Source organism: Diabrotica virgifera, chromosome 6 (genome assembly GCF_917563875.1).
Source record: "Diabrotica virgifera virgifera chromosome 6, PGI_DIABVI_V3a".
Classification (NCBI taxonomy): domain Eukaryota; kingdom Metazoa; phylum Arthropoda; class Insecta; order Coleoptera; family Chrysomelidae; genus Diabrotica; species Diabrotica virgifera.
The window spans coordinates 224,149,711-224,175,796 of NC_065448.1; the positions used below are offsets into that span (position 1 = coordinate 224,149,711).

General features: G+C 34.1%; 1 protein-coding gene, 1 long non-coding RNA gene and 1 pseudogene across 3 annotated transcripts in view; 2 read left to right on the forward strand and 1 right to left on the reverse strand.

Annotated features, from left to right (window-relative positions):
• Positions 1-26,086, forward strand: part of LOC126887262 (zinc finger protein 883-like) — a 151,072-nt pseudogene that overhangs the window by 11,858 nt on the left and 113,128 nt on the right.
• LOC126887276 (uncharacterized) lies at positions 4,356-7,515 on the reverse strand. Its single transcript, XR_007699002.1, has 3 exons — positions 6,907-7,515; positions 6,399-6,703; positions 4,356-5,998 (listed from the first exon to the last, which is right to left on the reverse strand). It is a non-coding gene; the product is annotated as an uncharacterized LOC126887276 (long non-coding RNA).
• Positions 15,218-26,086, forward strand: part of LOC126887268 (zinc finger protein 85-like) — a 46,678-nt gene continuing 35,809 nt past the window's right edge. Inside the window, exon 1 of one of the 2 annotated variants that reach the window (XM_050654684.1) lies at positions 15,218-16,208. The gene's annotated coding sequence lies outside the window, so the exon portion shown is untranslated. The remainder of the gene's footprint in view (positions 16,209-26,086) is intronic. The other variant, XM_050654685.1, reaches the window with a different exon arrangement.

Genomic DNA, 26,086 nt, shown 5'->3' on the forward strand with positions numbered 1-26,086 from the left:
ACGTTTTTGGTGATTTTAAGTGCTGACAACATGCCTGTGACTTGTATAGTAGTGAACTGTGGAAGTCCAACTGATCAGGATCATGTTAATTTTAATTTGTTTTTTGTCCTGATTTTGAGCTAATATAGTATTTAAAGACATTCATTAGATTGATTATTTTATAAACTTTACGTTTTTGGTGATTTTGAGTGCTGACAACATGCCTGTCACTTGTATAATAGTGAACTGTGGAAGTCCAACTGATCAGAATAATGTTAATTTTAATTTGTTTTTTGTCGTGGTTTTGAGCTTAATACAGTATTTAAAGACATTCATTAGATTGATTAATTTATAAACTTTTCGTTTTTGGTGATTTTAAGTGCTGAAAACATGCCTGTAACTTGTATAGTAGTGAACTGTGGAAGTCGAGCTGATCGGTTAATGTTAATTTTTTTCGTGTTCCCTCTATAGGGCTTTTCATTGACAGTCATTTGTTCTGAGCTTCTGTCATATGTCATATAATCCGTGTATAGTAATATTATACACGGATTATACAACATCTAACAGAAGCTCGAAACAAATGACAATCGATGAAGAGCCCTATTAGAAACTCATTTGTTTCCTCGCCTAACTAAATTATCAAAAAACAGGACGCACTCATGCTAGGAATTATGGTTTTTATTAATATTATTACAATTATTTATATGTGACACTAATTTAACTAGTGACATTAATTTTTAGGCCAATGTGACAAACTTTATTAATACTAAATTTTAACATTTATCCCCTATTTTGTTAAAACAATATTATTTTGTTTTTCATTCTATTCAAAATAAATGCAGTTTTGACAGGGAATTTGTTTTGTTATTTATTTATTCTATATAGACCTGGATCCCGCGTACCAAAAAAAGTTGATTAATAGCAAGCTGAAAATTTATTAATAGCTGAACGGTGTCTAGTCCGACAAACTTTGATGTATGGGAACACTGGAAGTTTTAACTGTGGAACAGGTTAAAAATTTGGAACATCAAACTACGAAAATGTTTATGTAATTTGTCAGATAAAACTTCCAATTGATTTGCTACCAATTCATTAAACTCTCATGCAAAAACCAGACTGGTGAAAAAATCACCAACTGGGCATTTTAATGAGTAGAACACGAAGACCATGTCAAACTACAGGAATCATGTTGGTTAGTAATAGCAGTCTGATTTTTGCATGAAAATTTAATGAAAGGATAACAAATCAATTGGATGTTCTGTCCGAAAAAATATATGGGATGTTTTTGTAATCTGATGTTCCAAATCTGAGTTCCAAACTGTTTCACAATTAAAACTATCCCTGTTCCAGTGTCACAATACATCAAAGTTTGTCCAACTGGACACCGTTAAGCTATTAACAAATTTCAGCTTGCTATTAATCAATTTTTTTGGTACATGGGATTCAGGCCTAATAGGTTTGTTCGTAGTATGACACAAACGATTAGCAACTGCTGCCAACCATCAGATGCATGAGCAGTTAATAGTTAGCATTCATAGACTACGAATGCACATGTGTCTGATGGTTGGCAAGAGTTGCTGATCATTCTACGAACAAACCTATCAGTAATCACTATTTGTGATATCCATGGGTAGTTACTAACAGAAAGAGGCAAGATTCGATTTTTAATAAATCATTTATTTTAGAGTCAAAACATAGTCATACCGTAAACGATAAATGTATATTATCATTACAAGTTGATACTAATTACAAAAATAAATACACATTTAAAAGACCAATACATAATTACTCATGATGAAGAAGTACATTATAATTAAAAATGAATAACCATTTTCATATCGCTGCAACACAATGCCAAAGCCATCTTATATTTCAGTTCGTTTAGTGAGCACAACAAGCACTCTGACCGAACAGTTTCAAAACTCATTAGTTTTTCATCAGCGAATGCATATGTTGCTATCTCCAAACCATGTAGCTGTAACATATGTACATGCATTGGGTTCTTCTTCTTCTGTCTTACCCTGGGCATACTCAGCTAAAAATAGGATTGCTGCAGACTTCACTATTACCGGCCATACACATACAATCTGCATTTGCTATGTCATCAGAACTGGCTATCACCCCACCCAAGCATTTAGTCGTTTAGCATTAGATTTTTGGAAATGCTTCACCTAAAAAAATATTTTATTTTTTTGGAAATTCTTCAACTACAAAAATTTATTTTTATTAGAGTATTTGCGTTCTTTACAATGATTGAGAATATTTTATTTAAAATCAGAAAGAACTAACTACTTGAATACTGGGGGGTCGAAATGGGGCTAGTAGAAGGAACAGACACGCAAACCCTCATTGCAAGACGGCAGCTCATTTTTTATGCGTTGGCTGGGTCGTAGATTCGTTAGTGTGTTAAGATGACTAAACTACCATAACCAAATACTAAAGGGTACTTACTCTGACTAGAGGATCTTTCTACTATTTAACAAAAAGGACGCCGTTCGAAACAAATCCTCTGGTTCACATATGGGTACTTACAGGACATTTTTCATACTTACGGGTACCAAATGGGGGGACTATCATCATCGATTCCTCTATGGGGTCAAACTGGGCTACTTTATCTCATTTTGTTGGCTTCTATGCCATTTCTTTCTTCTACTCTACAACTTACATCATTTGTATTAGAATTTAGTTAAAATTTTTCCAAAATAGGGGTTACAGAAAACAAATAAAAGAAGGTACATTTTACTATGTTTATTTTAATTATTTTAAACCTTTAGAAACTTTATTTCTCCTTTAAACAAAAAAATCTATATTTCCAAACATCTTTTTTTTAAATTCTTTAAACAAAAAAAAGGGAATAATTGACATTACTACAGGATTAAAAAATCTTCAACTTTACATTATTTCAATACAACAAAAAACTTCAACTTTGCATTATTTTAATACAAAAAAAACTTCAACTTTACATTATTTTTCTATCAAAATTAAATACAACAACTTTGGTTAGCAGTGTACGTCAACACAAGATTTGACGCAGCTGTCAAAGTCACTGTCATTTATTACCATTATGAAAGCAAACTGCAAATTATTATTATATTTTAAAATTCTTTACCAACAAACTTTATATCCTTTTGGAATCCTTACAAAATTTAAAAATGTATACCTTAATTATTTTAACAAAATCCATCGTCACAGGTCACAAGCTACACGGGAAAAGGGGGGGAGAGATTAAATGTCCAGCAAACGACGGCACTGATGCCAGACTTACCTTTTTCCTTTTAGCGGGAATTTTAAAATTAGTCTAATGCCACTTTGGTTTTAAAAGAGAGTTCTGTATTCTTAAATTTATAACCTTACTTTTACAAGTAATTAGGATTATTTTATTTACATTTAAATATTGAAACAAGTATTGTACTTTGTCATAATTTAAAACTCACGTTGGAGTATTTTGAAAAAAAAAATGAAGCTCAAAAGAAATATACTTATACAGTACAAATTATTTTTAATGGGAATGGAAATTTACGATTTCAAAGGTGAAAATGTGTTGGGATAGTATAGATGGACACTTTTTTATTTTAGTATTAAGTGGTTACATAATTATTCAGAATATTAATAAAATTACTAGTAATTTGAATTAGTTTTAATATGTATTATAATAGTATTAATTCTCATCATGTATCTGGCTAAATAGCTAAGGGCTAAAGCCGCAAAATAAAAAAAATAAAAAAAAACATTCTTAGTGGCCTAGCACCTTTACTTTGCCTGGGGGCGAGGTGAGTTAATAAATTCTATTTTCTTATTGCAGTCATTTTGTGACGGCTTAAGAAGTTACATAAGTGATGTCTTTAGGCTGTGAAATTTTAACCGTAGAAAGACATCTTTATGACTTGTATTTACATGATATAGGGCTTTTCACTCAGTCATTTGTTTCGAGCTTCTGTCATGTGTTGTCTAATATATCTATGTCATATGTTATTGATATTGCCAATGATACAAAACACAGATATATGGCGTAGATATATTAATATTATGTGACACTTGACCGAAGCTCGAAACAAATGACAATCGATGAAAAGCCCTATTCAATAGGGCATTTCATTCACAGTCATTTGTTTCGAGCTTCTGTCATGTGTCACATAATATTAATATATCTACGTCGTACGTTATTGGTATGTACCAATGATACAAACCAAAGACGTATGACATAGATACATTAATATTATGTGACTCATGACAGAAGCTCGAAACAAATGACAATCGATGAAAAGCCCTATTGGCGTCTGCGTATCAGGATCCGGTAATACTATATTATTTATCTATGATCAGGATATTGCTGGGTGTACACAAGTAAACAACACTTTTTTGATTAAAAGGTTTATTTCATTAAATCAAAACTTACATGGATACAATTTAAATAAGATATTTTTTCTATTTAAGGCAATATAATAGGCGATATATATTTTAGTATAACTCTCCTACATTAACAAGCTTTAACACATTCAGTGGCCATGACGTATGGGTAGCATCACGAACGTTTTACGGAAGGTACTGACAACACATAAGTTATGTGAGTAGTACTGTGTAACTAAATAAATGATTTAACTATGTGGTACCAGCCAAGTGGAGCTTGTTTGAGATGGGTACCAAACGTGTTAATCTGGTCATGCACAGAGACTTATACTATAATATGTTATATCTCATATTGCTCACTATTGTAATGAGTGAGCCTGCATACACGAACTATAATATATTATTATGGTTCTGTGTATGCAGGCTCACTCATTACTACTGTAGTGAACAATATGAGATGTAATATTATGAGATATACCTATTATATATTATAGTATAGCTCTCCATGAGTGCCAAGTTTTAAACGTAGCTGATAACAACTAATGGATACCCTTTTATCCAAAATTTTATGAAAATATTGAATGGTCATATTGGTATTAATTCCATAACCCTTTCCTATAACAATAGGCCCATTGTTGGATGTTATTGCAGTAGTTCTACTGGAAATACTTACTAAAATTGTATGTATCTGCATCACTTAGAAGTCTACCCAAAAAGCTATTAATACTCTCTAAACCATCATTAATACATCTTGTATACATAATAGGATTTTTTTCAGAATCAGATATTTTATTAAGATTTACTTACCATGCCCTATCTATGTGCCAGGCACTTAACAGTCTATTAGGAGCAATACCCATTACATTTGACGAGGCATTGTAAAAGGTGTCGCTTATGCCTGATATGAAAACATTTGACTATAATACCAACACAGACATGTATTTAAAAAAATTGGTAAATTAAAGTAGGTATCTTTTCTATTTGAAAATAAGAAAGCAGTACAAAATCCATTCCCAAATTCATCTTTTACTAATACTGTCATAAGTTCAAAGTCATAGGAATTGAGCCCATGAGTTCCATCGATTGCGATAAAGGATTTACCAAGCTTAATTAACATTTCCTTTTGGCACAGTATTAAGGAAAATAAGACAAAAATCATAAATGTTAAATTCAGAATGAATATCCATTAGTATGCCCTGTTGTTTGTAAAATAATATTCGCGATTGAAACGGAATATAGAGGGCAGGTCGAATGCAGGAAAATGGCCGATATAAATGGTATAAACAAACATTCAATTGAGGAATAGAACAATACCGATTTGATTTAAAATATTTTAATGTACTCATAATAGTGAAAATTACCAAAAATTTCTTAATAGTGACCAAATTCCATTCAAATCAACAATTTTTTGGTTTGTTTATACCACTTATAGTCGTTTAAATTTATTCCACCAGAGGTCAGATACTTTGTTTTTCATCGCGAATTGGACATGAGTCTGTAAGCATTCAACCCAAAAATAAACACTGGTTGCATCATCATTGTACATATACCCATCTTTCAAATCAATGCCATAAGAGAGTTTAATGTTTGTGATATCTTTTCTTGTAAGTAAATCAATTCTTTTTAATTCGTCTCCTATGCTATTATGCTATCCTGAACAGTCTGAAGTTTACTAAAAAAGTAAAATATAGGTATAGGAGAATCAAACACACTAGTTTGAAATTGTAAACTGTAGTAAATATTCATGAGTAATATTTAAAAAGTGGTTTAGTGGTAACACTCTTGTTTTAAATTATATTGTGTATATCAATGGCGGAAAGGCAGGACCTCATAACTGAAAAATTTGTATAAAATGAGTTATTCGGTTTTCGCTTTAGAATAAGTGTATCAGCACATATTAAACAGCTTTTAGAGCTGGGAAAGCCTTCCAGAAACTTTCCCAGCTGTAATCGCTGTTTAATAGCTGCCGATACACTTATTCTAAAGCGAAAACTGAAGTAACTCATGTTATAAAATTTTTTCAGTTACGAAATCCTGCCTTTCTGCCGTCGATATGCAAATAGTTTACTTACATTTTTGAAGAAAGTCTCAAAATAAACTTTGAAGAGATATTTATCTGATTTTGGTATTTATGTAAGTGCTCTATATCATCCTCATGGCTGTAACGTGTTTTAAAATAGTTTCAATATTTTTAGATACTATTATTCAACTAGTACACCAAATAAACATTTTGCAGGATCCTTGGGATTTTAAAGCTGTTTCTCTATCTTGTTTTGTAAAATAATTTTTTTAAGATCACATACATATACATTCATAATAAGATGTTTCATTTTCTTGTACTCTTGTTCTTTTCCTGTGCCATCAATACAGTGCAAATCTAAAAAAACAACATAACAAGTGATTACATGGGCAGTTATACTACTTACAGCTTACTTTGTATCTAATCTATTATCTAGTATTACTCTATTAGTATCTACCTACATCCTACATAAAACTATCTTTGAAATCTAAATTTTTGATATCAACATCAACCTTAATACTTAAAAAATAAATAATAATTTGGAAGTTACACCTACCTACCTAAAAGTTTTTGAATTGCAATTTTATCAACTGGAAAAGACTGCAGCATAATGAGTTTGAAATTATGACACAGCACAATATTTATTGTTTCAATTTACATGTAAATAAAATAATAATAATAGTCCTAATTGGTCCTAATCACTTGTAAAAGTAAGGTTAAGATTTTTGACTTGAGAAAACAGAACTGTCAAATTTAAAACCAAACTGCTATAAAATTTTAAAATTCCCGCTAAAAGGAATCTGGCAACATTGCCGTCGTTTGCTGGACATTTAATCTCTCCCGAAAAGGGGTTCTTCATTATTTCGATTTAAAGGGCTCTGGGAACTGGAACGGGAAACGAAAACATCAGTGTCCTTTCGACACGAGGAGTGGCGGTTCACATTTCTTCTGTGAAATCAGGGCTTGACCATCATACATAAGACAGGAAACAAAAGACAACAATGCCGGTTTGTAGAACTGCGTATTTGACTCTCAGGAGTCTTCGATTTTCCATACAAATCCATTAGTATAGTATAGTTGATCCAAAAGATGGCATAACCCAGACATCCAAAGTGAAAGTTATCCTTCAACACCAAATTGTTCTATATGGTCCACACAATGTCCAGAAAAAAGTCACACCATTTTGAGCTTCTTAGGGTTGGGGGGGGGGGGGGGAGAAATCGGTAAATTCGTAGTTTTTTAAGTTTTTCGCCAATATTTCTAAAACTATGCCGTTTAGCATGAACAACCCTCTATACAAAATTGTTCTACATTAAATTTGAAATAAAAAAGGCCGTATGCATAATCTTTCTAAAATGAATGGTTCCAAAGTTACGGAGGTAGTATAGTATAACTGGTCCAAAAAAAGGCCTAACCCAAACATCCAAAGTAAAAGTTTTCCTTCAACACCAAATTGTTCTATATAGTCCACATATTGTTCAGTAAAAAGTTACACCATTTTGAGCGTCCGGTTTGGGGGGGGGGGGGGAGATGGGGGGGAAGTCGGTAAATTAGTATTTTTTTTAAGTTTTTCGTCAATATTTCTAATACTATGCTTTAGCGTAAACAATGTTGTATACAAAAATGTTCTACATGAAATTTAAAACAAAAAATGATCTATACATAATTGTTATAAAATCAACGGTTCCAGAGTTACGGAGGGTGAAATGTCGAGGTTTTCGATACTTTTTTATTTTTTGGGCAATATTTATGATATAACTATACCAAAAACCCAGACATCCAAAGTGAAAGTTATCCTCCAACACCAAATTGTTTTATATGGTCCACATAATGTTCAGAAAAAAGTCACAATATTTTGAGCGTCAGGTTTGGGGGGAGAGGGGGGAGAAATCGGTGAATATAAAAAATATCGAAAATCTCCACTTTTCACCCTCCGCACCCTCCGTAACTCTGGAACCGTTGATTTTATAACAATTATGTATAGAACCTTTTTTGTTTTAAATTTTATGTAGAATATTTTTCTATAGAACATTCCTTACGCTAAAGCATAGTTTTAGAAATATTGACGAAAAACTAAAAAAAACTACTATTTTACCGACTTCTCCCCCATCTCCCCCCCAAACCGGACGCTCAAAATGGTGTAACTTTTTACTGAACAATATGTGGACCATATAGAACAATTTGGTCTTGAAGGAAAACTTTTACTTTGGATGTCTGGGTTAGTCCTTTTTTTGGACCAATTATACTATACTATCTCCGTAACTTTGCAACCGTTCATTTTAGAAGGGTTATGCATAGGGCCTTTTTTATTTCAAATTTAATGTAGAACAATTTTGTGTAGAAGGTTGTTCATGCTAAACCGCTTAGTTTTAGAAATATTGACGAAAAACGTAAAAAACTACGAATTTTTGCAGATTTCTCCCCCCCAAACCCGACGCTCAAAATGGTGTGACTTTTTTCTGAACATTATGTGGACCATATAGAATAATTTGGTGTTGGAGGATAACTTTCACTTTGGATGTCTGGGTTTGGGTCTAACTATACCATACTACATTACTATGTGGAAAAAAATCTTCTCAGAGCACTCACTACATATTCAGATCTTCATAGCTTTACAACACGACCATTCTACATTTTACCGGCGGGGCTACGAGGGACTACGCCCTACTTCAAGCGAGACCAGCCGAGGAGAAGATGCTACTACCTCGGGTCTTAAAGCTGGACTAAATTGCGCTTCGCTCTGAAGCCACAAACAGGAAAAGTACGACGAAAGTACCGAGCGATTTTGATCCTTAGGGATGCTTACTTGACAAAAACTCACGCTACCTTCGGTTGGACTAAACCATTTTTTCAAATAGGGGGTTTCAACATTTCTTCTAGAAAGTTCATCTACGCATCCGAACTCTGTACTTGTCAGCACTTCTTACAAATTCTGTAATTGCGTACTAAATAAACAGGAATCTTGTAACACATTGAAATGTTGTGCAATACTTCATAGCTGTACACAGGTGCGGCTTGGGATATTTTAATGATATTCAACTTCACAAAATAAATTAAAAAATGGACATTCTTTTTGGGAATTGGGATATTAAATTAATGTTGGAGTTTTTTCAAACGCTACAACATTCATATAATATAATTTTAGAACAATCATGACAGTAATTCAAATAGATGGCAGTAATAAATCATTTTCAGATAATTATGGAGTTCGCAGTTTACAGATTAGGACGACGATATGTCTGGTTTCATACAGATATATAAACGTAAATAAATCTAATATTTAGAACCAATTTATCCAAAAGACACTAATACTGTTATCCATATATTTCTTAATGGTGAATAAATAAAATAAAGGCATACCTTTCCAACAATAATATGGAAATCAGGAAATCATTAACAATTTTTACTCCATTATATAATTAAACATGTTATACGGTGTGCACTCGTTAACAGCTGAGAAGTAGCAACCATTCTGGCTCTGATTCCAAATTCCCTTAATCTGTTTATAACCAAATTGGCACTTTACGAAACGAACCTTACGAGCCACGGGCTATGGAAACCTCATTTTGCAGTTGTTAAGCTGTAATATGTTGAGTACGCAAAGTCTTCAGATGTAAATAGCGTTCATCTGCTTTGTTCGTAAACCTGGGAAGTTTTGGAACTGGTCTTCTTGTGTATCCTCCACTTTCTCTATTTATACCTTCTTAACCTTCTTCAACTTGAAATGTTATGGGTTTGTAGACACCTAAAGAAGACCATAGACATCCGAGTACATGTACAAACAACACTCTGCTAAAAATAAAAAAAAATTAAGATTTTTTTCTTTTCCAAAAATTATGCGATACTTTTTGTGATTAGTGTAGTTTCTGCATACATTTGTCTGTACATCAAAATGTGTACATTTGGTTTATATTTTAGGTTGTTCAGGCAATAAGAACAGAATAAAAATGATGAAAACACCTGAAGATTCATGTCATGAAGAAGAAAATTTGGGTAGTAACATTGAAGAAAGAACATTAAGTAAAAACATGAAAGTTCAAACTGGAAGTGGACCTTACAAGTGTGCAATTTGTTTAAAACAATTTACTGCAGCATGTACCCTGAAATCACATATGATGACTCACACTGGAGAAAAGCCTTACCAGTGCGAAATTTGTCTTAAGCAGTTTACTCAAGCCAGTAGTTTAAAAGCACATTTTTTGAGAATACACAGTGAAGACAAGCCTTACCAGTGTGAAATTTGTGTGAAACAGTTTACTGCACCAAGTACTCTGAAATTACATATGATGACTCACACCGGAGAAAAACCTCATAAATGTGAAATTTGTTTGAAACAGTTTATTGTAGCTAGGGATCTGAAATCACATATGGTGACTAACACAGGAGAAAAACCTTACAAGTGTGATATTTGTTTGAAGCAGTTTACTGATGCAAGTAATTTGAGAAGACATGTGATAACACACCCTGGAGTAAAACCTTACAAATGTGAAATTTGTTTGAAACAATTTGCTCAGGCAACTAATTTGAATATACATTTGACAACACACACTGGAGAAAAGCCTTACAAGTGTCATATTTGTTTGAAAGAGGTTAGTAAAGCCAGTAGTTTGAAATCACATATGATGACTCACTCTGGAGAAAAGCCTTATAGGTGTGATATTTGTTTGAAGCACTTTACTCAGGCAAATAATTTGAAAGCACATTTGAGAATACACACTGGAGAAAAGCCTTACAGGTGCGAAATCTATTTTAAGCAGCTTACTCGAACCGACCATTTGAAATCACACATGATGACTCACACTGGAAAAAGCCTCACAGATGTGAAATTTGTGTGAAACAAGGGAAAAATGCAGTTTTTGTTTTTTTTTATTCAGAGTTGGACCACCATCTCCATATAGCTATTTCTGCCTCTCAGACGTCATCGGTGGAGCTTTGCAGTCACAACTCTAAATCAAATATTACAGCCTGCCTTATTTAAGGGAAACTACCGCGAATGCGATAATTCCACCTTTGAAACGCAAAACAGCGACATCTTTCGTAAAAACGAGGAAAACGAAAAGTCTCAGACACAAAGTTTACTGTAATAAAACAATTAAAATAATTGAAATAAAATAATAAACAATATTTTAAATCTAAGACTCTTCGCCAAAAGAAACTGCTTTCTGGTTGCATCCTGAATCTCCGGTTTTAACAATTTATAAGCACCGAGATGACGAATGTAGAAGAAAGCAGAAAGGACAACTGTAACGTATCTACTCCCTTTTCGTCTAGGAAAAGAGACGAAAGACAGTTTTAAGTACTCAAAAATCTGAGTAAAGATGAATAAGGGAGAAAGGCAGTTTTTGTTTTTATTTGATTCAGAGTTGGACCACCATCTCCAGATAGCTATTTCTGCCTCTCAGGCGTCATCGGTGAAGCTATGCAGTCACAACTCTAAACCAATGTTCCATCCTTGTTCCTATTTACTCAGATTTTTGAATAGTTGAAACTGTCTTTCGGCTCTTCCTAGACGAAAAGAGAGTAGATACGTGACCGTTGTCCTTTCTGCTTTCTTCTACATTTGTCGTCTCCGTGGTTATAAATTGTTAAAGCCGGAGATTCAGGATGCAACCAGAAAGCAGTTTCTTTTGACAAAGAGTCTTAGATTTAAAATATCGTTTATTATTTTATTTCAACGATAAACGATTGTTATAGATGTTATAGACAAACGAATAAGAATAATCGCGGAAGAGACACTAGACGAGTCACAAAGCGGAAGGAGCATACAAGATCATATTATATTCACGCTAAAACAAATAAGCGAAAAAGCGCTTCAAGAGAAAAATAACATATACTTAGCCTTATTAGACCTAGAAAAGGCCTTCGACAAAGTACCCAGACAGAGAGTGTGGAAAGTGCTAAGAGAGAAATGTGTAGGACATAAAATGATACGAATCATCCAGAAAATATATAGCCAGAATATGAACTAGGTGATTAGTAACAATTGATCAAACACTTTTACAGGACACAACAGGAGGACTAAGACAAGGCGGAGCACATGCCCAACACTGTTTATTTTGTTTATGGACCAAATAATTATATTGATGCAAGAAATTTGAGAACACACACTGGGAGTAGGGAAAAGCCTTACAAGTGTGATATTTCTGTTAAATCAATTTACGTAAATTTGAAATCACGTTTGAAAAGGACACACTATAGTAGTGCGTTTGTTTAATGTAATTTATTAACAGGTTGACTGCCACAAAAGAATATTTAAAAAAGTCTATTGTGCCAAGTTGAAAAAAGTGCACCTGGCAACCAATTGAAATACTTCGATTATAGGCTTTTCATTCACAGTCATTTGTTGGGAGCTTCTGTCATGTGTCGCATAATATTAATATATTTATCTACGTCATACGTTATGGGCATCTACCAATGATACAAACCAAAGACGTATGACGTAGATATATTAATATTATGTGACACATGACAGAAGCTCGAAACAAATGACAATCGATGAAAAGCCCTATAGGGCTTATCATTCACAGTCATTTGTTTCGAGCTTCTGTCATGTGTCACATAATATTAATTTATCTACGTCGTACGTTATTGGTATGTACCAATGATACAAACCAAAGACGTATGACGTAGATATATTAATATTATGTGACACATGACAAGCTCGAAACAAATGACAATCGATGAAAAGCCCTATTAGTGATTCTCATTGATTCAAGTGATTCAAGTCTCATCATGAACTGAACGACCGCTTCTGTCATGTATTATTGCGCCGAGTGGTTGCATTGACTAATATTCCATCAGTACATAGAGGTTTGATAGTTAGTAAGACAATCACAGTCAACTCAAGGTAACGCTTCTTTAGAAGCTTTAGATTATTTTTAATTTCTTTCATGTTTTTATTTAATTGTTGTATGTTATTTTGTTTGAAATGAATATTATATTTTTTACTCAAAATAAATAAATACATGTCAAAATTTCGATATCATTTCAGTCTCACCTATTTGTCAAAATAAAAACTGATATGCGACGACTGTACGCCACAGGCAGCGGTCGAATACTGCAATATATTCCGAAGTGGAAATCGTAACGTCAAATAAACTTAATTTTAAAGTAAAATTGTGACTTATTCCCAACAAAAATAATAAATAGCTTATAAGTATGAAATTTGTTTTTAACAATTTGCTGTTTATCGCATACTAAATATAAAATTTCATTAAAGTTATTAAATGAAAATGTTTGCTTTTTTTCTCTCCTTACATATGTTTTCCTTCGCCTCAATCAAAAAATGTTTTTAAGGAAAGATGCACAGATTTATGTTACGAAAATTTTGGTACCAAATATTGATTATTTTCAAAAACAGAGGCTCGTATTTAAATAACCACAAACTGGAAGTCTCTTTTAATGATTTAGTTTGTTTATAACATTTATTTCATCTACACTTTTGTTACTTTTTATTCTTGTTTTAAATTGAGGCGCTCAGATCAACAGTGGCCTAACCCCAAAAACGAAGTTTTGAGATAAATACAATCTTTGCATTCACATTTACATTATGCTTATGGGATGGAGCTACAAATTATTTAGCACTATTTATCCAAATATAGAGGTAGGTTGTGTAGACCCTTGTTAATCCGAAGATTTAATATTGCTGCTTTTATTGATATATTTATCAAAAAATGCTTAATTTTTGGCTTAGGCCACTGTTGCTCTGAGCCTCAATTATATTGATAGTTTCTGCATACTAAAATGTGTACATTTGGTTTATATTTTAGGTTGTTCAGGCAATAACACCAGAATAAAAATGATGAAAACACCTGAACATTCATCTCATGAAGAAGAATATTTGGGTAGATACATTGAAGAAAAAACATTAAGTAAAAATATTAAAGTTCAAACTGGAAATGGACCATACACATGTGCAATTTGTTTAACACCATTTACTGCAGCATGTACTCTAAAATCACATATGATGACTCACACTGGAGAAAAGCCTTACAAGTGCGATATTTGTTTGAAGCAGTTTACTGATGCAAGTAATTTGAGAAGACATGTGATAACACACACTGGAGTAAAGCCTTACAAGTGCGAGATTTGTTTGAAGCAGTTTACTCAGGCTGGTAATTTGAAATCACACATGATGACTCACACTGGAGAGAAGTCTTACAAATGTGAAATTTGTTTTAAGCAGTTTGCTCAAGCCGGACATTTGAAATCACATATGATGACTCACACTGGAGAAAAGCCTTACAAGTGCGAGATTTGTCTTAAGCAGTGGACTCACGCCTGTAGTTTGAAATCACATATGATGACTCACACTGGAGAAACGCCTTATAAGTGTGATACTTGTTTGAAACAGTTTACTGCACGAAGGGCTCTGAAATCACATATAATGACTCACACTGGAGAAAAGCCTTATAAGTGCAAAATTTGTTTTAAGCAGTTTACTCAGGCTGGTCATTTGAAATCACACATGATGACTCACACTGGAGAAAAGCCTTATAAGTGCAAAATTTGTTTTAAGCAGTTTACTCAGGCTGGTCATTTGAAATCACACATGATGACTCACACTGGAGAGAAGTCTTACAAATGTGAAATTTGTTTTAAGCAGTTTGCTCAAGCCGATAATTTGAAATCACATATGATGACTCACACTGGAGAAAAGCCTTACAAGTGCGAGATTTGTCTTAAGCAGTTTACTCACGCCAGTAGTTTGAAATCACATATGACGACTCACACTGGAGAAAAGCCTTATAAGTGTGATACTTGTTTGAAACACAAGTGTGACTGCACAAAGTGCTCTGAAATCACATATGGTGACTCACACTGGAGAAAAGCCTTATAAGTGCAAAATTTGTTTTAAGCAGTTTACTCAGGCTGGTCATTTGAAATCACACATGATGACTCACACTGGAGAGAAGTCTTAAAAGTGTAACATTTGTTTTAAGCAGTTCACTCAAGTCGGTCCTTTGAAATCACACATGATGACCCATACTGGAGAAAAGGCCTATAAGTGTGACATTTGTCCCAAACAGTTTACTCAAACCGGTCATTTGAAATTACATATGATGACTCACACTGGAGAAAAGCCTTATAAGTGTGATATTTGTTTGAAACACTTTACTCAGACAATTAATTTGAAAACACATTTGAGAACACACACTGGAGAAAAGGCCTATAAGTGTGACATTTGTCTCAAACAGTTTAGTCAAACCGGTCATTTGAAATCACACATGATGACTCACACTGGAGAAAAGCCTTTCAAGTGTAAAATTTGTTTTAAGCAGTTCACTCAAGTCGGTTCTTTGAAATCACACATGATGACCCACACTGGAGAAAAGGCATATAAGTGTGACATTTGTCTCAAACAGTTTACTCAAACCGGTCATTTGAAATCACATATGATGACTCACACTCGAGAAAAGCCTTACAAGTGCGAGATTTGTTTTAAGCAGTTTACTCATGCCCAAAGTTTGAAATCACACATTATGAATCACACTGGATAAAAGCCTTACAAGTGTAAAATTTGTTTTAAGCAGTTTACCCAAGTCGGTCCTTTGAAATCACACATGATGACCCACACTGGAGAAAAGGCCTATAAGTGTGACATTTGTACTCAAACCGGTCATTTGAAATCACACATGATGACTCATACTGGGAAATGCCTTACAAGTGTCATATTTGTTTGAAACAGGTTACTCATGCCACTAGTTTGAAATCACACATGATGACTCACTTTGGAGAAAACCTCACAGATGTGAAATTAGTGTAATACAGTTTATTGATGCAAGGAATTTGAAATCCCATATGAGATATCACACTGAAGAAGAGCTTTACATGTGATATTTCTTTTAATCAATTTACGCAGGTAATGCATTTGAAAAGACACACAGGATATCAGCTTTTTATAAGTATTGTTTCGAAGTTATTTCCTTGCGGAATCTTAAGAGGGTAGGCGCAACATTTCGGGTTAATGCTTTTTAAATACATTCAGGTGTTTCGAATCCTGAAAAAACTAATAAATATTTTTGAAAAATGTAATGTAGAATGAAAGATTACATTATTGCCGACGGCCGAAAGTCACTTACGACAGAAACGCATTAGAGAGTCGCAGAAGTGACTCGACTCATCGCGGACTACTCTAGCTCAGATTCTTTACGTTGTTTTTAATCTTCATGAACGCATTTGGAAGTCGCGGAAATACAAGGAAAAGTTATTTACCAGCAATTTTATTGCTGAAATCGAATCTTATGATTGTATATATTAATAATATATGTATGCAAAGTCCGCAGATAGTGTGCTACTTTTTTATAAACAAAATGGAGCCCGAAAATCGAGTTTTTCTCAATTTTTGCTCTATAACTCCAAAGCTTTTAACTTTACACCAAAAACGCCCAAATAAAAATTCACCGTAATTAAATTCTGCATAGAGACGTGTTTTTCCCGATTTACTTCGACGAAAATTTTCCCCGGAAAATGCGGGTTTTTCCAACAACATCTTTAAATTTCAACTAAAATTTTAGATAAGTAATTGTTTATCAATAATTAAATAACTTGGTAATATAAAAGCTCTTTTCGTATAGATAATAATTCCAGAAGCCGATGAAAATTGAATGAACAGTTTAGCAACAATTGAATTACTAATTAAAAATTTACGGTCGCTATAATAACCACAATAATTATGATACATAAGAATAACTATGATTTTTGTATAAAAAGATACTCTATCTATCTAACGTACTTTATAGAATTGAAATTGGACTATCTAAGCGGCCTCAGGAATATTTTAAAATTATAAACAATTTCTTGGCTTATAAAATATAAACAATTAGAATATCTCGGGAAATATTCAATTAAATTAAATCATGAAAACGGTACTGAAAAAAAGCGGGAGGGCGCTTCTTTTAAAAGAAAAAACGTTTAATTGTGATGAGTGGTTCCTGAGATACAACCGGTCAAATAGGTCTGGATCCCGCGTATGAAAAAGAAAGTTGATTAATAGCAAGCTGAAAATTTGTTAATAGCTGAAAGGTGTCTAGTCGGATAAACTTTGATATATGGGAACACTGGAACAGGGGCAGTTTTAATTGTGGAACAGGTTAAAAATCTGGAATGGTCAGACCACGAAAACGGCACATTTATTTTGTCCGACAGAACAGACTTAAACTCTCCGAACATAGATTAAACTCTCATGCAAAAATCAGACTGCAACTTATCACCTGTCATAATTCCTGTCGTTTGACATATTCTACATGTTCCACTCATTAAAACGCGCATTTGGTGATAAATAGCAGTCTGATTTTTGCATGAGAGTTTAATCTCTGTTCGGAGAGTTTAAGTCTGTTCTGTCGGACAAAATACATGTGCCGTTTTCGTGGTCTGACCGTTCCAAATTTTTAACCTGTTTCACAATTAAATCTGCCCCTGTTCCAGTGTTCCCATATATCAATGTTTATCCGACTAGACACCATTAAGCTATTAACAAATTTTTAGCTTGCTATTAATCAACTTTTGTTTCAGATGCGACGAGGACTTGATTCAATTTTTAATGAGAATCTCAAGTCTTCCACTGTCTTGTACGCGACGAGCCGCGTTCGCGACCCTCTAATGCGTTTCTGTCTTTAGAATAAACAAAAAGTTTCTTTTGAATAAGATATTTGAAATTAAAAATCATACTCAATTTTCTGTTCTTTTTCACCCCTGTAAGTTATTTAAATAAACATAGAAGGTTTCAGGGACTTCCGGCACTCGGTAATAATGTAGTCTTTCGTTGTCTTTAAATTTTTCGAAAATATAAAATATACTTATTAGTTTTCTCAGAATTCGAAAAAAATTAATGCATTTAAAAAGCGTTGGCCCGAAAAATTTTGCGCCCACTCTCTTAATGCAATTTACTATGTTGTTTCGAATAAGCAACAATTTTACGTTAAAATAACTTTATTTGACTTTTCGATTACCACTTCGGAAATCGTTCTCAAAATACAAAACATTAATAAATTAAACACATTTTGTATTTTTTCTTGGTAAAAAAATATAATAATTTAATTTTATCAGACTCATTCATATTGACAATTAAGACATATTTTCTTCATTTTAAAGTAGATTATTTTAAAATGATACTACCAATATTTAATTAATTTTGCGAGTAACGTAAATGTAAGACTAAATACTTAATATGAGAGGTTTCTTCTCATGATTTACTATGGGATCACTAAAGCGCTGGTATATATACAAATAGGGGGACATGAAAGGAGCCTCCACGTAGATTGTGATCACTTGTGAATACAATCGGGCGTCCCCTGGAAACGAGTAATGTCGGCTAATCCTTTCAACACCGGTGCACCAACAACACAGATGCAATCAAAATCAAAACGGTCTTTATCAAGGCCATTTTTGATGACGACCTCAATTAATATTGAAGGACTATCAGCAGATAAAGAAGACCTATTGTCTAATATGTGCAGAGAACATGGTGTCGATGTTCTACTGGTTCAAGAAACCCATAGAGGTATTGCAAGCCGCAGACCAAGGATTCGGGGTATGAAGCTCATACTGGAGAGACCACACGACCAATATGGTAGCGCAGTCTTCGTCAGACCAGATATCGACGTAGCATCCACATCTCTAACAGATCAAAATGACATCGAGATCCTCACAGTGGAGATGAACTCCTGTACAGTAACGTCAATGTACAAACCACCAAACGCTGACTTTGCTTTTGAGGAACCGAATAACTTTCAATCACAGCAAATCAAATTCGTACTGGGTGACTTCAACTGTCACAGTGTCGCGTGGGGTTACAACGAAACAGATTCCAATAGCGAAGAACTAGAAAAATGGGCTGAAAGCATGAACCTAAAACTTATTCACGATCCAAAGCAGCCTGCGTCGTTCAACAGCGGAAGATGGCGCAGAGGTTACAACCCAGACAATATATTTGTCAGCGACAGAATTGGAGACCAGGTGACAAAAATCGTTGGAAGCGCTCTCCCAAAGACACAGCACAGACCAATAATTTGTCTTTCCAACGCGGCAATCAGATACGAAATTGTTCCTTTCAAGAGAAGGTTCAACTTTACTAAAGCAAAATGGGAAAAATTCTCTGAAACATTGGATCAAGAAGTTTCCCAGCTAGAACCTTGCCCAGATTCATACGATAAATTTGTAGAAATCGTAAAGCAAGTATCACGGAAATTTATCCCTAGAGGTTGTCGAACTGAGTACATAGCGGGGCTCAATGAAGAATCTAAACCCCTACTTAAAAGATACGAACAGCTATATGAAGAAGACCCTTTCTCGGAAGCGACAATACAGGCTGGGGAGGAAATGTTACATGCGATATCCGCCAACAGAACGGAAAGGTGGTGCAAGCTGGTCACGAGTCTGGACATGAAACAAAACAGCAGACGTGCCTGGAAGCTGATTCGGAATCTTGGCAACGATCCCGCTGCTCCGGCAGTCAACATGACAGAAGTCACACCCGATCAGATAGCCCATCATCTTCTAATGAACGGTAAGACGACATCAAGAAAGAACAAGGTGAGAGCTCAACGGAATATCGACGAAGAAAGAGATGTTCTAGGTACCTCTTTTTGTCTAGAGGAGGTGAGAGGCGCGATCCATCAAATGAAAGATAATAAAGCGGCTGGCCTGGACGACATACGAACAGAGCAAATAAAGAACTTTGGACTAAAAACCGTAGAGTGGCTCGTAAAAATGATGAATTGCTGCATCCGTACATTACAAATCCCCAAAATCTGGAGAAAAGCTAGAGTGGTAGCCCTCTTAAAACCAGGGAAGGATCCGGCGGATACAAAGAGTTTTAGACCTGTATCTCTCTTGTGCCACCTTTTCAAGGCCTTTGAAAGAATGATACTGAACCGGATCGCAGAATATGTGGAGACTAAAATTATTCCAGAACAAGCAGGATTCAGACCCGGAAAGTGCTGCTGCAGTCAAATTCTTAATCTCACCCAACATATTGAAGATGGTTTTGAACGGAAGGAAATAACAGGAGTAGCGTTCATAGACCTAACTGCCGCCTATGATACAGTTAACCATCAACGGCTACTCGCAAAACTCTACGAAACTACAAAGGACTTCCGACTAACAAGGTTAGTGAAATGTCTCCTCCAGAATAGACGCTTCTACGTAACGCTCCAGTCCAAGAACAGTCGGTGGAGGGACCAAAAAAATGGGCTACCACAGGGAAGTGTCCTCGCGCCGTTTCTATACAACATATACACCAACGACCAACCCATACACCAACAAACAAGGCAATTTATTTACGCTGATGATACAGCGGTGGCAGCTCAGGGAAGAACCTTCAATGAAGTCGAAGTGAAGCTGACAGATGCCCTGGGAGACTTAGCTCTATACTATGATAAAAACCATCTGAAACCCAATCCCACAAAAACCCAGGTATGTGCTTTCCACCTGAGAAACAAGCATGCCCGAAGGTCGCTGGAGGTGGAATGGCGTGGTCAGATGCTGGAACACAACAAGACGCAAAAATACCTTGGCGTCCGTCTGGATAGAACTCTGTCTTACCGATACCACTGTCAAGATGTTAAGAAGAAAGTAAGTGCCAGAAATAATATCATCCGCAAGCTAACTAATACAAAATGGGGAGCACAACCACACACTCTCCGCACTTCTGCCTTGGCATTATGTTTTTCGGCCGCGGAGTTTGGAGCACCAGTATGGGCAAACTCTGCTCACGCAAAGAACGTCGACGTGGCTCTAAATGAAACGGTCCGTATAATATCGGGTTGCCTGAAACCGACACCTATCGAAGAGGTATACCCCATTGCTGGAATTGCTCCACCACCAATCAGGAGAAAGGTCACGTCAGAGGTAGAACGGAAAAAGCAGGAGACGGACCGAAGACACCCCTTATATGACCACCAAACTCAGCCAAGCAGACTAAGATCTCGGAAAAGCTTCCTGAAAACATCAAGATCCATCCCCGAAGCGCCAGAGACGCGCCGAATACACCTATGGCAAGCGTCAACTACTGCGACACATTTTCCTCCCTCGGAGGAAATGGCTGCTGGACACAATTTACCGTATCCGACTTGGAAAGCGCTAAACAGACTAAGAACCGGCGTTTCACGTTGTGCTAGTAACCTGAAAAAATGGGGATACCAGGAGGACGATACCTGCGACTGTGGCGCGGTTCAGACCAGCCGGCATCTACTATCATGCACAGAGATGAGAGAGACCTGCACAGAACAAGACTTAATTATAGCAAATGACAGGGCCATCTATGTGGCCAACCATTGGAAATACAAAATTTAAAGTTGTTGGTGTTCCGGACACGGAAAGTAAGTAAGTATACAAATATACAACGGCAAATATACATACTTTTGGGAAATGTACCGATAGAAAGGGTTGTAAATACAAATACCTAGGAACCTGGATTTCAGACAATACTTATCAAACAAGGAAATAAGGGCCAGGATAGAAATAGCAAGAAATGCGTTTATAAAAATGAAAACAATTATCTGCAACAAAGCCTTAGATATAGAACTGAGCGTAAGAGCTTTGAGATGCTACGTGTGTTTTCGATAATGCAATATGAACTTAAAAGCTGGATATTGAAGCAAGAACACATAAATAAGCTACATTCCTTTGAAATGTGGTGTTACAGGAGGATGCTTAGAAAAGCATGGATACAGAAGAACATTAACACGGAAGTATTTGCGAGAAATGGGCAAAGAATACGAAATAATAAACACAATAGAAATAAGAAAGTACAATATCTGGAACACGTGATGAGGGGACAGCGATATGAACTGTTAAGACCAGAGGTGTCACCAGGATGATGCTAAGGGGGGGTTACAACTACTTGATGGTCTCTGGGAGGTATGAAATAGTAATGGTGTTAAGCGTATAGAGCTCAAAGTACATTCAAAAGGGGCGTGATAACCCCCAAACCCCCCCCTGGTTACTCCTATGTCATATATAAAACAATGTCAATAACTCGTTTCAGAGCGGTATAGGGGATTAGCCAAAGCATTTAGATCTGAAATTTCAACAATATTTTATAAATAATCGACCAAATCAATATATTGATAAAATTAGTGACTGTGTTACACAACTGAATAATTTCTAATATAAAACTAGACATTTGCAAAGTGCGATTTTTTATAAAATGAAAGCTAATGGGGAAAAATTCTTTGTGATAGTGAATAGTGTACAGTCCCTAAATGTAGCCGTGTTTATTGTTACGTTTGTGAACTGATTTCTACGAAAATTATTGTTCTTGTAACTTTTGATGGGTATAATGACTGGAAAAATACCAATAGGATAGGACAGTTAATTCAACATGAGCGATCTCTTGAAACCTGCAAACCTTGAGATCTGCAAACCTTAACACGTTGACGGACACTGCGTCAAATTTATAAGCTATATTAATGGAAATTCGACGTCTATAGACGTTGTTGTCCGTCAACGTGTTAATTGAAGGAAAGATCGAAGGAAGAGGGGGATTAGGCAGGAAGATGTCAAACAATAGACAGGACTAAGAAACATAGGAGACCTAATACATATACTGCAAGGGATCGCGAAAAATGGTCAAACGTGATCGCGAACATCTATTAGTGGATTGCATAAGATGAAAAAGAAGATCTCTTGAACATATTTCATCAAGGAACATATTTCATAACGTACGTTAGTCAAGAGAAGTAGTATTTACACCAGGACAAATTGTAACATTAATGAAAAAAAGTTATTTATAAAAAAAGGAACATTTGAATAACGTTCTTCAACGAATAATAGCAACAAGCAACAACCAAATTATTTATAAAAGGAAATGATCATTTCGACATATATATATTGTTATGATCTGCTTCTTATTAATTTTATATTAATTATTATTTATTTGATTAATTATTTAATTGTCGCAAATCATACATAAAAATTGAATAAAAAAATCTCAGGGTGCCTTTTTATACTATTAAAAAAAATCCAAATTATCTCACGTTATACTTATCTTCTCTCGTGGGTTCAGTATCTCTTAGTTGATCCTAATCGGGATAAAATAGGGAAAAGAAATAAAGCAAAATATTAAAATAAAAATACAGAATTGTCTTTTATTTATCAAAATCAATATTCTGAAATCTATCGAATCTAAAAACCTGTGTACACAGATGTCCGAATGAAATTTTTACCACTTAAATTTATTATAGTTAAAAAAAAACAATTTATCGGTTTGTTCCCGATGACTTTGGTAAAACAAACTAAACAAAACAAATTTATGTATTTGCAAGATTATGGTGGTAGCTGGATATTTACTATACTGGAATGGGGTTTGTTTAACAGGAAGGCACTATGTACTCATAACTTCTTTATTTGGTTAAACTAATACCGTATAAATGTATTCAGTTGATAGGTGACATTATTCTGCTCTAACGGCAGCAACCTCTCAAACCTAACTAACTAATTCGACTGACCCACTAATGACTCTAATCTGATCGTGTTCCCATATTTATCAAATACTTCGTTTTGTAAATATGTTTGTATATATTCTCGTTAGTGTGTCAAAATGAATAATCACAACCTTGTTGAGTAAGCAAAACGTGGACTTTAACTAAGGTGTTCTACTTTGCAATTATTATAACAAATATGCGTAATATTTATTGTTTTATAAATAAATATCTGACGAATACTTTAAGGTAATTGAAGGATTTCTAAAATATCTAAATAATGAGATAAATCCCATTATATCATCCCCCTTAGAAAAGAAAATTTTCTGAGCCATGTACCGTGCTTCCTTTTTCCTCCCCGAAGAGAAGAAAATTTTCTTACTATCATCATCAACTGATCAACTGACTACGTTATATGTATAGATTTGTACAAATTTTTACAAAAAAAAGTATATAAACAAAATTTACAAATATATACAATTTATTTCACTAATTATCAAACATCGTCTATTCTTAGTTATTTCTTTCCTTATGACTCGCGAAAATCTATACTCAGAAATTGTATTTTATACTTTACTTTAATTTCAGTGGTTTAAAAAAAAATTACAACTCCTACATTTGAACTTACTTGTTAATTCTACTTCTTATTACTAGACCTTTAAGACAAATCTTTTGATGTTCTCAAGTTTTACATATTTTTCTATTAGAAATTATCTCTTTTTTCTTCTTCTTTTTCTTCTTCTTGTCTGGTACTTCACAATAATTACATATTTCTTCATTTTCTTTATACTTAGTACTTTCTTCATAGTGTACTATTAAACATAAATCTTCTTCTTCTTCATAGTTCTTCATTATATCATTTATAATTTACTTTATATTTCATATATATCTTCCTTCCTATATTTGTATTATTTTCATAATTCTTCATTTATATCTATCATTTACTTCATAAATTCGTCATTTTCTAACCCTTACCCACTCGATGGGTAGTTTTTCGCAACTTTATACCCTTGAATTTGCTTCCGGTCCTTTTGCACGTCCTTAGTCGTGAGAAGGTTTGTTCCAAAAAGACAAAATGGATAGTTGTGCGCTTGAAAAATCTTCTACATCTTGCATCTCTAAATTCCTGTCTGATCTGATATACTCAGTCTAGGTGAGATCCAGTTAGTATCAAACCACGAAATGGGTATGCTAATATCTTCTAATTTTCATTTTGTACCTTTTCCTTGACAAGAGTTGGTTTTTATTGTCTAAATTGTCTTTAATTGTACTTTATTATAAAATATTCATACTAAAATTCGACCGATATTAAAAATTTAAATAAAAAAGTCGGTATCAAAAAAAAATTTTAGCATTCAATTATGAAAAAAAATCGAAAGAAAGTGTTAATAAAAATAGACCATATTTTGTTAGAAAAATATCATGAAAATCTGCTAATAATGAAAATCTCCGTAAATATCATGAAAATCTCCTATACATAAAGAAAATTTCAGCTTGCAATTGCTGAGTACCTAATTAATATTAAGTCTGGACGTCCATTAAAATATTTACATAAAAACTACTAATGAGAAAAACCTACAATAGCTAAATAGTTAATCTAAATTTTTGTTACTAATTAAATAGAAGTTCAGTTTCTTCACGCGAATAGTCACTTTTACGTCACAAAAATAATCTCTATTTCTTTAATTGAAATACAGTCTTACATGACCTCATTCGAATAAAATAAGTATATCTATATTATATAAATTTAAAGTTATTTTATATATTATACTAATAATTATGTTACTTGAAGCCCTACAAAGTATTCTTCTTAAATAGTACTTTACTGTAGGTACTAAGGTACTGTAACTTTTTGTACTGCAGGTACAAAATTCTCTTCAATTATTCTATTTTTCCAGATCTTTTGACATTAATCTTCTTCAAATTATCCTTAATACTTGTCTTTCTCTAGGGTAACTTTTTAAATGTTAATATTTAATCTTCTTTTGTCTTTTTCCTCAGATGGGATTTTCTTTTCCTTTACAAACTCCGTTACTTCAACATATTTTTATAACTTGTTTTGTCTTTATTTTTCTTCTTATATCAGTTCATCATCATTTCTTAACTGACTTTCTTTCCGTCACAAAATCATTGTATATAAATAATTCACTCTCTCACGAGGAAATTCGTTTACTCAATAAAAATTCCATATGCCATTATGGTAGTAGTTGTGGGCTCTGACGAGGACGAATTTTATTAGTCCTATGTACGTGGTATAATCACCTTATATAAAAAATTATTTCTTTTCCGTGGTTATTTTTAATTTTTCCTTTTCAGG